Raw genomic sequence first — 13,318 nt, forward strand, 5'->3', positions numbered from 1 at the left:
TTGTTAACACCCCAGCAGTCCTCCAATGCTTTATGGATCATCTTTTCTCTGATGTTCTGTTCATCTCTGTAATCATCTATTTGTATGACATCTTCGTGTACTCTGACTCTCATCAACATAATAACAGCCTAAATGAAGTGTTACAAAGACTGCAGGATAACCATTTATTGGCTAAACCAGAGAAGTTTACATTTGAGGTCACTTCTGTTTCTTATTTAGGATTCGTCCCTTCTGATCAAGGCATCTGTATGGATCCCTGAAGGTTTAAGCCTACTCTTCTTCAGTCATCAAAGACGTGCAACGATTCTTGTGCCTATCCAATTTTTATCATCCATTCTTTCACAATGTTTCGTCCAAGAGGTTGCCTATCAGTAAACTCCTACAAAAGGGGTTTCCCTTTCTTTGGGACAACATTGCTGACGCTGCCTTTGCCTCTCTTAAGGAAGCATTTTGTACTGCACCCATTCTTGTAATACCCAACCAAGAGAAGCCCTTTATCCTGGAGACAGATGCAGAATAATGTGCCATAGGGGTTGTGCTTCTTCAAGCCGATCAGGATGGGATAGAACATCCTGTCTTTTAGATGTCCAAGACTGTGTCTCCCAGTGAGAGGAATTACTCTTTGTTAGAGAAGGAACTGCTTGTCATGGAGTACGTTTGCATAGAGTGGAGGTATCTGTTACTAGGTGCTAAACATACCTTTGAGATTAGAACTGACCACAGAAATCTTCGAGTTCTACAAAAACTGGAATGTCATAATAGCCGCCAGGCCTGATAGGCATATTTATTTTCACAATATGACTTTGTTGTCATGTAAATACCTGGACAAGATAACATACTCGCTGATGCCCTGCCTGGTCTCATTGTGATTTCACTTCTTTGTTCAAGACCTTTCCACCTGAAACTCTGCTTAAGGATAAGATGTTTGTGTATTCTGTCAACTCGTTTCTTGAGGAAGTTAAGGAAGCAATATTTGCTGGTAACTTCAATCACCAGAGTATGAACTGGATGATGGATTTGCCTATAAGAACAAGCAGCTTGTCCTCCCAACACCTGAAGTTCAACAAGTACTAGGATGGTGTCATGACGGCAGGATAACAGGACACTGTGGAGTGACTGCTAATCATCACTTTATCTTGCAAATCATTTGTGGCCATCTCTTCACAAGGATGTTAAGGATTATATTGTTTCCTGGCCCATATGTATGAGCTGTAAGACTGTATCATCTAAACCATAGGGAAAACTACCACAGATTCCTCTATCAAAGATTTGATGGCAAATTATCTCCACAGACTTTGTGGTGGACTTACCACTCTAAGAAAATTGTACAGCTGTTATGGTTACTATCAACTCGTTCAACAACATGGCACACTTTATTCCATTACCTACCCTTCCTAAAGCAGCCAAGATGGCCAAAGCCTTTCTTAAAGACATTTCCCATCTTCATGGACTACCTTCTGTTATAATCTCTGACTGAGGTTCCCAATATACCTTACATTTCTGGAGTTCTCTTTGCATACAACTCAGGATATCCCAGGTATTATCTTCAGGCTATTATCCCCAATCGAATGGCCAGACTGAACAACTTAATGATATGATGGAACAATACCTATGCTGATTTTAGTCGGCTAGAAACGATAACTGGGTGGAGTTGCTTCCTACTGCTGAATACGCCTATAACAACCCTTTGCACACTGCCATTAACATGAGTTATTTGTGTTGTACCTATGGTTACACTCCTCAGTCAAACTAAGTCATATGCTGACATGAATAGAGGTGAGACACCTCATTGGTCTGTAGGTACTCATGTTCTTCTTTCCACCAAATAACTTGTCATATGGAAACATCCTTCTAATTTGTCTTGTCAATTTCTAGGCTCATTCCGGATTGTTCCAAAGATCAACCCTGTTGCCTACAGACTACAACTCCCTTACTCTGGAAATGCATTATGCTATTTTCCGTGTTTCATTATTGAAGGAATGCTTTAACCAGATGAATATGAAGTTTTTCACATTGGTGACTCCAGATACTGGAAGGGTGGCCTCCAATGCATGGGGGACTGAAAGGGGGTTCCCGCCTGGAACACACCTCGGAGCACCTCAGAGCCTGCATAGCATATTCATGCCCCCATTCTTTGAGGTGCTTTCATTCGGTTTACTCTTGGAAACACAGACTTTCCCATCTGGGGATGGGGCACACTGTCATGGCTTCCCGCTGGTCCTTGTGGCACAGATGGCAGAAGAGTAGACCTTACAGGGTTGTCGTCACATTTTCCTGTTACCGCGCTCTAAGGTCTAGTTGTTTCCTAAGATGGTGCCTTGTTGCTGCGGCTCCTGTACTTAGTACATTGTCCCTGTTAGTTAGGTGCATTGCAACCCTCTAGTAAGGATCGTTGGAGGTAATGCTACATTTTGTGTCCCTGTCTAACTTATTATCCCAATCATTTGCCTACCATCTGATTTCTATTTCCAGTTTTCTTCCCTTTTTTCTCTCCCTTCATACTTACTCCTGGTGCTTCCTTTCTTCATCGCTGAGCCTTCTTCATTTTCTCCCAACATTTCTGCTACCTACTTAGCATTGAACCGGCTACTTTTGAAATCAGTTCTTCACCTGGTTACTGGTATTGCTGGAATTGCTGGAGTGTCTTCCTGACAACCTGTCGATGGGTTTTTGTGCTGCTAGCTTTTCCTCTCATTTTTGGGTTTCCTTCTGAACTCCACCTTACTTTATATCACGTACTACACCCACGTATATCAAGTCAGGCTAGCAAGGAGTCGATAGACAGGATCTTCCCTACTTATACTCTGATCACTTACACTTAAGGAAGAAGGGGTTGAAACCTGCTGAAAAGTCTGCTGCCAAGGTATCAGATCAATTGGATAGTGGTGTTTGAGAGAATGATAGAGGAGATTGTCAGGTTCATCGCACACTTTTAATTTGTTTGTATGTTATGGATTTAAATGCATGAGTAGTGGTGGTTAAATATGTCCATTATATTCTCCTAAGAAAGTCCCAACTTTAGGTATAATTGCTTTGGGAACCCTTTATGCTAGTATAATGGGCCATCAAACCTCTCTAAAAGGCCCTATTCTCTATTCATTACTGGACATCTGGCCAGCTGGATTGTCTTAAATGATGTCAAAGGTGGAACATTAAGTGCAATAATATGTGTTTGAAGATTGGGCTCTCAACAGGTGGCCACTTCAGATGTGTATCTCTCAGTACATCACATTTCAGTCTCCACTGGAATAAGCCTCCTGCATTGGTATTTGTAAGCAGGGCTGTATTTGTCATTGTTGTGGTCAAGTCAGCAAGAGAAACATCAAAACACGCATTGGCTATGCCGCCTCAAGACACCGTATTATTTTGTATGCATGGAAGGTGTATTCACTTCTATTGTTTTGACAAAGTGTAAGCCATTCTTATCAAATACTTTTGAATTACTTTTCTCCTTTGGATTCAACATATCCTGAATAAGAATCATGTTTTCATTTGATCACTTCCAATAAAACAGAAAGATGGTACACTGTGATGCTTTTCTTTTTAACACATCCCAACATTTCCATTTGTAACATTGCAGATGAATATACAGTCCCGTGTTGTCTACAACATTAATAATGTTCTTTTCTTGTTGGCAACTAGCACCGGCTTTCTTTAGCTTTAGTATATTGTCCCATTGTGACAAGACACCACTTCAAATGATTGAAAACAGTTTTAATTTAATAATATAGTCAGTACTTCTGGCTGTGGGTTTAGTATCCTGTTTCAAATGTTCCTGATGTGTGGGAAATTTTGTGCGTTTTGTCAGGTGCTGTTTCTCGTGGAAGCAAGTAGTTAACCGTATCCTGTAGGTATTTACTTTTTCTCTGGCAACTTGTGAGAAACATCAATGAATGGAGCAATGTATTATTTGGAGGCTGTCTTAATATTTCCTATGCTGGGTGCTGTCCATTACATGAGCTGACACCTGCTTACTTTATAAGTGCAATATTTTTTCTTAATATTGAATCATATACAGCACTTAAAAGAGGCAGTGCAGCTTATCGGCTTCAGTTTGCATTAGTGGAACTCTGTGGGCTCTATTCATCACAATGGCAGCAAAAACAACAACAGTTTCCAAAACCGAGCACCCACCCAACCACCCTCACTATCCTGTTTGCCTAAGAAAGAAGTAATTCAGCACAACGGATGTAAAAGTACATTGAACAATGTGCCTGTGGGAGTCATAAAATGCATGTACATTTTTGGGGAAACAATTAGCAGTAACAGCTAGGGTTAATCTGGCTGCATTAGGAATGTGGGAAATGGGACTTGACACTGAATATGATTTGCGTGCATCTTTACCCCTTCACCTACACAATCACCAAGGAGCTAGCCATGTATATCATTTACATTGGTCGAGATCTAATTGGAGAACACCTGCACTTTCTGACATGGTGACCACATGTTCAACATATCCTCTACTACACTTCAATTCCATCAACAAAGAGGTGAGTAGGTTGTGATCATCTTGTGGGGGTTTGGTGGGGTTAAATTATCATCAGAATCTGATCTATCAGGCATATTGGTCTATTGCTATAATATTGTTTCATGGACTGAGGGCTTACATCTACCTCAAACTCCCTTTCTCGCCCATGAGTGTTAGTGAATTTATCCTTAGTTTCCGCCATATCCATCAATGTATAAAACGTTGACATGTAACCCTTACCAAAAGTATACACTTGGACATGTCTGAGCGAGGATGTCTTTCTGTTCCAGTGTGACCCATCACATGTGGGGGCACCAGTCAAACATGTTGAAAAGGCCAACAGATGTTGTTTAACAATGCAACCTCCCAACCCTCTGACAATGACAGATCTAAGCAGAACTTCCCTGGGATCTCTGCCAACACCTTCATCCAGATAACGGACGACATGTTTTGTTGTAAGGCTTGGATGGAAAACTTGGCAACCTTAAACCAAAATGTCTTAAACCTATTAAGAAGGTTGGAAACAAGAGACATATCAGCAACCCTTCTATCTAAAAAATCTCCAAGTTGCACCACCTATAAAAATTCATACGGCAGAGGCAAGTTATACCTTAGTAGGTCTTCATAGTTCGGAGTAATGTTGATACCCGGGGAATCCAGAATGAAGCTTGACTACTTAAAAGCAAAATGCATCTGTATTGTAGCCATTTCGGGTGGGGGACTCAGTGATTTTAAGGCTTAGATATTTAAAATAATGAGCAGAGTACCCATAGACAGCATGGACAGTTATTATTTTGTTTATTGTAATTTGTATAGATGTGTGTCAAACACAAAACAACCCATCTTCTTCAGACGTAATCAGGATAACATACCTGGGTAGATCTTAAGTAACAAGATGGGCAGAAGACATGTAACATAGTTTGGGTGTACTGGAATACAAACAGGTTCCAAGTGTTCCGTTTTGGTACCAGGGGTTCAAGAAGTGCACGAGGATAGCAATGTTAAGTTTAACATGCTTTCTAGTTCCCAGGTCTCTCACCAGGATTCTCTTCTGAGAAGCCTCTTAAAGCCATGGTAGTTTAAGACTTGTTTAGTTTTGCAGAAATGTCATTCTGATCAACCAGCCCATGGCTGATCAGTGTTCTATTAGTATACAGTTTCTTTTTCATGCTGATGTTTTTGAGTTTCATTTCTGAAGACCTGTCGGTTCTGGTGGGAATGTAGTAGGTGAAGTGTGATGATTTAGTTGACAGGCAGCTGAATACTTCAGTCATGACTACTGCTCCCTCCACCCCCAATTTTGTATTGGTGACAAATGCTGCTAAGGTGACCATATTGCCTTATCCCAGAGAGCTGGAGGAAATTGACCTATTGTAAATAAATATGGCACAAATAAACAAACTCACTGCAAACTGGCACACACACGTGTAATAGACACAAGCAAATATGCACTCACCATTTAGAAACATAGACACTAGGTTGAACATGCATTCATACAACATGAATATTGCTTGCAACCATAAAGACAAGAAGAACATAACATAAGCAATGTATAAGCTGAAATGTAACATGAACGATACACGTATATAATGTATTAACATAGAAACGCAACAGTCATAGGCAGCCATTTTTTCCAAAATGGACGTTGGAACATGTATTAAAAGGAATAAAAGGCCTTGAGGCTTCATGGAAACTTAGATTGCTGAATTTACTGAAACACAGACCCGTGCAGGGCACTAACAAGAAGCTGCGCGAACCCTGACAAGGTTACTAAGAAATTAGGGAGGGTGTGAATGGCCCAGGTGAATGGCCCAGAAGGAGCAAGAGATAGTAATTTCTATGGCCCAAGACATATGTCTCTAAGATTAATTAAATAACACGTAGCCTTTGAAGCCAGGTGCAGGATAATTAGGAGCTCAAAACTTCATAAATAATGGATCTCTAGTGTTGAGAAAATAAGAATACTTGCATTCACATCAGCTAAAATCTCAATAAATACAGGGTGAAATAATTCAGAACATGGTCCTTTCACACGTAACCCGTAATTCAAGAACAATGTCTATTCATTAACCCCAGATACAGATAGGTACCTGCTTCAACTCCCACCTATTCTTAGAACAAGGTGACATGCAAGGTCGATTACAAATTGGCTGCTCTGGCTCATGCCCTTGCAAAAATGGATAGTATTGTATTTAATTGAAAGGAAAGCAGTTCCTGGCCTCACTCCCCCTACTTCTGTTTTGGCTTATGTGTTGATGACCTGTCACTTGCTCAAGGTTGGTAAGTAAGGTACCAACCAATACAAACTCTGAATGCTGTGCTGCCCAGTACATGCCCAGTACATGTTGCATTAACCAATCAAGTAATGACGAAATTGCAAGTATTAATTGGAGATGGTCTCAGGTGGAGCCATGAGATAGGTTATAACCGGTGAAAAGACTAACCCATACATGTTCTATATGTATACAATTCCCTTAACCAATCCCTCTATCCCATAGCTTTTTGTAACCAAGATTGTAGTATGACGTCAGTTGTGAGGTCTTTTTGATTTATAATCCATAGTTTTACATGAGTAGCCGTGATAGTGAGATTCTTAGTGCTTTTATACTGTCCCTCCTTTATGTGGATTGTTAATAAAGCAGGTTTTACCATTTACTTTAACTATTTCCATTCTTGAGTGTGGGATATCCCAGCTTATCATTTCCAAAAACTGGCATTTTCCAGCCCACTTTAACATATGATAGCAAAGGATGGTTGGCCAGGACACTCGGACCGTCAAAGTTTCCTGCCACGGCCTGAGGACTGCAAGGTGACATGTGGAGAACAGTATCACGCATGAACTGAGAGAGGTTGATAGTTGCCACCTTGGAGAAATTTCTGTTCCGTTTCCGCGGGGCACCCCGCAGGACAAAGGTGGCTGGCTGATTGGGAGAAGTTTGATACCGAAGGTCTTCAGATGATCCACAGATGTAAGTATAGAACATCAGCTTGGCAAAATGGGGGAGGGAATTTTTGTATATTGGGGAACTGCAAAATGATTAAGGATTGATTATAATGGACTACCTGTGACAAGGTCGTAGTGGAAAATGAACTAAACCAGGAATGAGGTGTTAACAGTGGTGGGATATTCTGGCACAAGGTCAAAGAAGAGTGTGTTGCAAACCCCTTTCTGGGGTATGATAAAAGAAGGTGGTTAACTCAGCAGGTGATGAGAAGACGGCCATATTGTATTATAGTGTATTTGTATGTGTAGTGATTGCTGGGATCAGCCATAGGTTGTAAAGTGGTTTTGTTTTGTGAAAAGTTAATTTTTGCACAAATTGTTGCATATTGGGGAGGATGTGAAGCTGTGGTTTAGACTAAAAGGGTGCAGTGCAAAGTGTGGGAAGCGTTTGTGGTGCTTGCTCGGGTAGTTGTTGTGACATAGAAGGTGTGGTGTTGGGAGCAGACGTAGAAGTGTTGGTAGTAGAAGAGACATATTGTTAGGGAAGCATGTGAAGGAGGGGTGAATAGGGTCGGGAGTACATATGAGTTCAAATTGTGACATACCATCATGGGAGACACTTACCCCGGTACAAGGACACAATTATTAAGTACCACACACAGTGGGTGAAGGGCATTGCAGGCAAGATTTTTATGCCTTGAGCACAGGAAGGCACTGTTTCGAGATCAATACTGCAACACATGGCAACATATTTGCATGCCACATACAAATAGAAAACGTTAGAAAAACTATTAGCCATTTTAGAACTATGGAAAATGCATTGGGAAGAGACGGAAGAGCCACCCGTGAAAGAGTGGCTGCTAAATCAGCATGTAGAGGATGCTACAGCGCCCTCGGCTCCTCCTACTCCCCAAAGCATCAATCTGTCTCCTGAAATACAGGCACTATACCCATTACAGGAATTAAAAGCAGCAGCAGGATACATTAAACCCACATATGCACCCCTGCCTTCAGTAGTCAAAATGTTAATGTTTAAACAGAGTAAAAATAAATAAACACAAATCAGTATCTGCATGCAATGAATACAGTGAAGACTGTTAGTTGCAGGAAAAACTGGCAGAGGCTGAGGAAGAGATGCTGAGACAGATAGGCAGGCAGGGTGATAGGGAGGAGACAGTAATTGCACCAAAGGAATGTGTGGGAGGAGAAATAATGCTTAAATTAGACAGAAAGAGAATGGATAACTTTAATGAAAAGTAAAGGGAAGGCAGACAAATACAGGGGAAAGATGAGGAAAAGAAAAGAGAATAAATGCAAAAGGAACAAGAGAGAAAAGAACAGGAGAAGGAAGAAAGAGAACTGAAAATAAGTTATGAAGAAGAGAAGGAGATGAAAAGGAAATGAGAGATAAAGAAGGAGAGAAAATGAAAAGAAGAACAATGAAGGAAACAAGAGAAGAAAATTGAGCAGAAGAGAGAAGAGAAAGAAAGAGAAAGAGGAAACGTAGAAAAGGAAAGAGTGAGAAAATAAAGAGAAAATAGGGAAAGGGAGATGAGACAGAAAGAAGAAAAGAAAAAGGTAGAGGTAATAGATCAAAAGATAGAACAAGAACTAGAAAAGAGTAGAGAAAGGTGATGAAAAGAAATTGATGACATTTTCAAGGGATGTATGATTCAATTGAAAGAGAGAGACAAGGAGCGGGAGCAAAAAGAAATAGAAAGGAGTTTAGAAATATGTTGTAAGGAAGTGGACGAAATGCTCAAAAAGCATACCCTTCCAGATGAAGATGAGGGAATAGCCATGTGAAGGCGGATTGGCAATTTTCACAGAAGAAGTTGGGACAATGGTGTCCACAATGTAAAACAGAGTGAAGCCCGCGAGGAGTAAAGGGTGTGCTGTTGACTGCTGTTCGGCTGGGAGTAAAGCACACTGCTGTCTGGTGCCGCTGTTGCTGAAAAGTCTACTCCTCCTGCTGCTGCAGAGACTTTCGTTATTTCTGGGAAGCATACTGCATTTGAAAAAACACTGAAAGACTTACCATCGTCTGGAAAAACAGCTCTGCTCCATTCGCGTAAGACTGTCAGCTGGAGCTGACAGCAGTTCACGCGAGCGGGTTGAATATTCGATCGGCCACGTGACATCTGTCATGTGACACTAGTGACACACCTCCCGGAAGCCTCCTTCATAAGCAGCACAGCGGGACCCTTGCGGCGTGAAGCCCATGAGGAGTAAAGGGCACGCTGTTGACTGCTGTTTATGGCTGAAACGGCATTACCCCCAGTACTTCATTTCATATCCCAAATTGTTAATCGGAACGGTAACTGTTGACCGTGATGATGCGGAAGACTACGAAGAGGATGGCTGGATATTAAGGAGTAAACAGCAACGAGGAGACTCTAACAATGGGCTGGAGCATCGAAGCCCACTGAAACCAGCCTCCCTCTCTAAATCAGGAGGTAAGTCTGCTTCCTCCAAATTATCTAATAATTCCACAACTGACATTCTTTTGCAAAACGTATCGGCTCAATTTGAAATCAAACACTCTGACCCCCCGAGCGTAGTAACAATATGTACTCCGTTACCATCAATTGGTGAGACCTTGCAAGACCAAGACACGGCCCCGCCTCTGAGAGCCAAGCCAGTCACTTTGATCTGTGAGCATGGGGGGAGACCAGTCTACTCATAGACAATTTAGGACCTGGTGGAAAAACAAACGGGTCCTTACCGGGCACCCGAGAGGGGGGGGCCTGTTTTGGACCCATAACGCAAGATTCACAACAACATCCCACACTTGACGATTTAAACTTGCTTATTCAGCAGATGAAGTCCCCCTGTGAGAAAACTGCTTCAAATATTCAGACGCCCGTGGGTAGTGAACTGGAAAGCCAGTTAATGGCAAACGAGGTTGAGAATGTCCAACCTAGAGATCCACCGCCGTCCTCTTTTGAGGTAGATGTCCCGGGGGGGTGGGGCAACCACCACCATTGGAGGGGGAGGTTCCATCATAAATGAAAAAACTGCATGTGACAATTGATATTCATCCACCTCCCTCAACAAAATCCATCGAGAACATGACTCTTAACCATGCCGAAGAGGAAACACAGTATATTGATCTAACCAGCAACTCGGAGTCCCCGAAGGACTCTTTGATACCTTAAACAATACATTTGACCATACAGAACTAGATGTTATTACTGAGACAGGAAACTGCCTAAACTCAACGGATATGGGAACAAAACAGATGAGTAATAACAAAAGACAACAAAAAAAAACTTGACAAAGAAAGTTACTAACCCAGTTAAAAAAGGAAAAGTGCGGGGTTCCCTCCCAGTACTTTTGAAGAAAAAGGAAAAAATTCTAAATCAAACGGGGAACAAAGACAAACCACCGAGAATCTTTAAGAAAATCACTTTTAAATCAAGCACACTTTCAGAAGATTCAGCTCTCCGTAACTTCTTCTTCAATAAAAACAAAGATGCAAACCGCATTGCCTTAGGAGAATTAGCGGATGTGGAAATATTACAAGGAGCAGACCTAACCCCAGTTTGGAGCCAAGAGATCCCGTTAACTTTCGCCTCGCCAGGTACAAACCTACAGCAGGCCAAATTGAGAATTACTCTTAACACTGATCTGCTTAAACATCAAAACTTGGAGATCCCTAATCTAGTGGAACCAGATAAAGAAATAAGCATTAGGAAGCCACTGGGAGATTTAGCAAAAAACAACGAGAGTAAAACCTCAGAGGAGACGGCCAAATCACTAACAACGGACACAAACACAGAAAAACTACGTCTACAAAATCACCCTTTGAGCGATCCTCCGCTGTATGGAAACAGGAGCCGGCATACTATACCATCAATAAATCAGAGTGCCAATAAGGCTTTAGTGCCATTTCCAATAATTGATCCATCCTCTTTAGAGCCCGTAGCCAATATTGGGAGGACTCAGCCCCAAAAACTACAAGCGAATCCAAATATGGAGGATCCTCTCATTGGATCAGATCATACTAACTTGCCGGCAACTAGCGACATTTGGCCCGAGGTCAACGACCCTAGTAAACCTTCGCCTAGACCGGCAAGTAATCTCGACAAGGCAAATAACTCACAACATTCTTTGCCAAAAGGCATTTATCATCGAGATTGTCAGAACAATTGGAGAAGGAGTCTTTCAAAAAGACACCTGATTTGATGGCCATAATGTCAACCTTTACAATTGCATTATCGCCCTTCGCCAAACTATATGAAGGGATTAACGACACCCTTAAGGACCACTCGTCACTTATTGCTATGATCTATATGAAAATGACCTATTTGGAAGGCTACATTAAGGCTTGTGAAACTCAAAAAGACCATGTAGGGAAAGAAACCTCTCAAAATATAGATATAACCAGACCATCAATACCGAATCAATGTGTGGAAACAGAAAATTTGATCAGTTTATCCAGAGCAACTCAAACGACTAAGACAAAGGAGACAAGTGGAACTGAGTTATCGGCAGGGACCATTGAGAATAAAGATGAACGAAACAAGTCAAACAAATATAAGGACGAAGTACCAACTACAAGCAAAGTCCATATAAAGAAACCAACCCAGTCTAGGGGAAATAGGAAATCTGAGGTTAAAGAAGATGAGCAGGTCCCCCAAAACCACAAGAAAAAAGACCTGGCTGTATAGTATTGAAATTAAATGGGATATCTAAAGGTGACGACCTTGAGAAAGTCCTTCCATGTCCATTACAGGACCAAAAACACACGGATAAAACCAACTACCCGGTCTTCAAGCCACAAGCGAACGCAAAGGGTCCTTTAGGAAGAACCGGAACTTTTGGCAAAAGACCAATCTCTGATATTGCACCAGAAACTTACCAGGAAGAAAGTGAAGTTGAAAGGGCTCTAGCAGTTTTAGCTCAAACGAAGAACCCCAAAAACTAGCTTCCCAATTCAGGGCCTAATTCTAGATACGCAGATTCTACTCAAAAACAAATACCAGAATCCTCGGAGGTGGAATTAGTAATGAACGACTTTATAGACTTGATGGATTTGTCGACTCTTTCAATCACAGACCAGGAGCCCACCTGTTATCTCCAAGAAGACAAGAAGAAGCCAAGACGAGAACCGACTTATGAATCAAACAAGGAGAATCAAAGCCCTTCCTCTCCACCTTTTCTATCTATTGCCGACAGAAGAAATAAGACGGTTCTTCACCATCATGGAATTGTATCAGACATAATCCACAAAAAGAACTGGGCATTTGCAGCTTCCCAGAATCAGGAAACCGCTAAAACAGAAAGCAGCGATTACTGCAAAGAGCATGTGGGGAACAAGAAGAACAGGACCCAGCCTCTAAGACAGGAAAGGCTTAGCTCTGGCCACGATGAAGTATTGTGGCAAAGAAATAAAATCGACAAAAAGAGAGACTCCAAACGTCACATACGTACAAATTTAAGAGACAAAGCTAAACAAGCGAACAGGCTTACATACAGGAGAAAATAAAGAGTGAAAGAAATTTTCAGTTGAAGACTAGAGAAAAATCAAGTAAAGTAATCCTAAACAGAAGGAACGTAATGGCCCTATTCCAGTGTATCCCTCATCTAAGAGTGATTAGAACTGAGGATATTGAATTTGTGGAATTCGGAACAAAAGGAAAAATGAATAATGTGTTCCTGCACTTTCCTTCGTTGGTAGTGCGTATGCTGATTATTCAAGATATAGAGAGTCTCCTTATCCTGGGATATGATTAATCCAAATGCACCCTTAATCCAAGTACCCAGGAGTCCGGGCAAGCCATAGCCCCACTAATGTCTTCCAAAAGTCACTCAACTATACATTCCGGTGAAAGACCACCCAATGACAGTGAAATGCTGAAAAGGGAACTTCTGCCAAAGGGGAGAAAAGAAACCGACGACTC

The sequence above is a fragment of the Ambystoma mexicanum genome, chromosome 6q (assembly GCF_040938575.1).
Source record: "Ambystoma mexicanum isolate Mex_15411 chromosome 6q, UKY_AmexF1_1, whole genome shotgun sequence".
Classification (NCBI taxonomy): Eukaryota; Metazoa; Chordata; class Amphibia; order Caudata; family Ambystomatidae; genus Ambystoma; species Ambystoma mexicanum.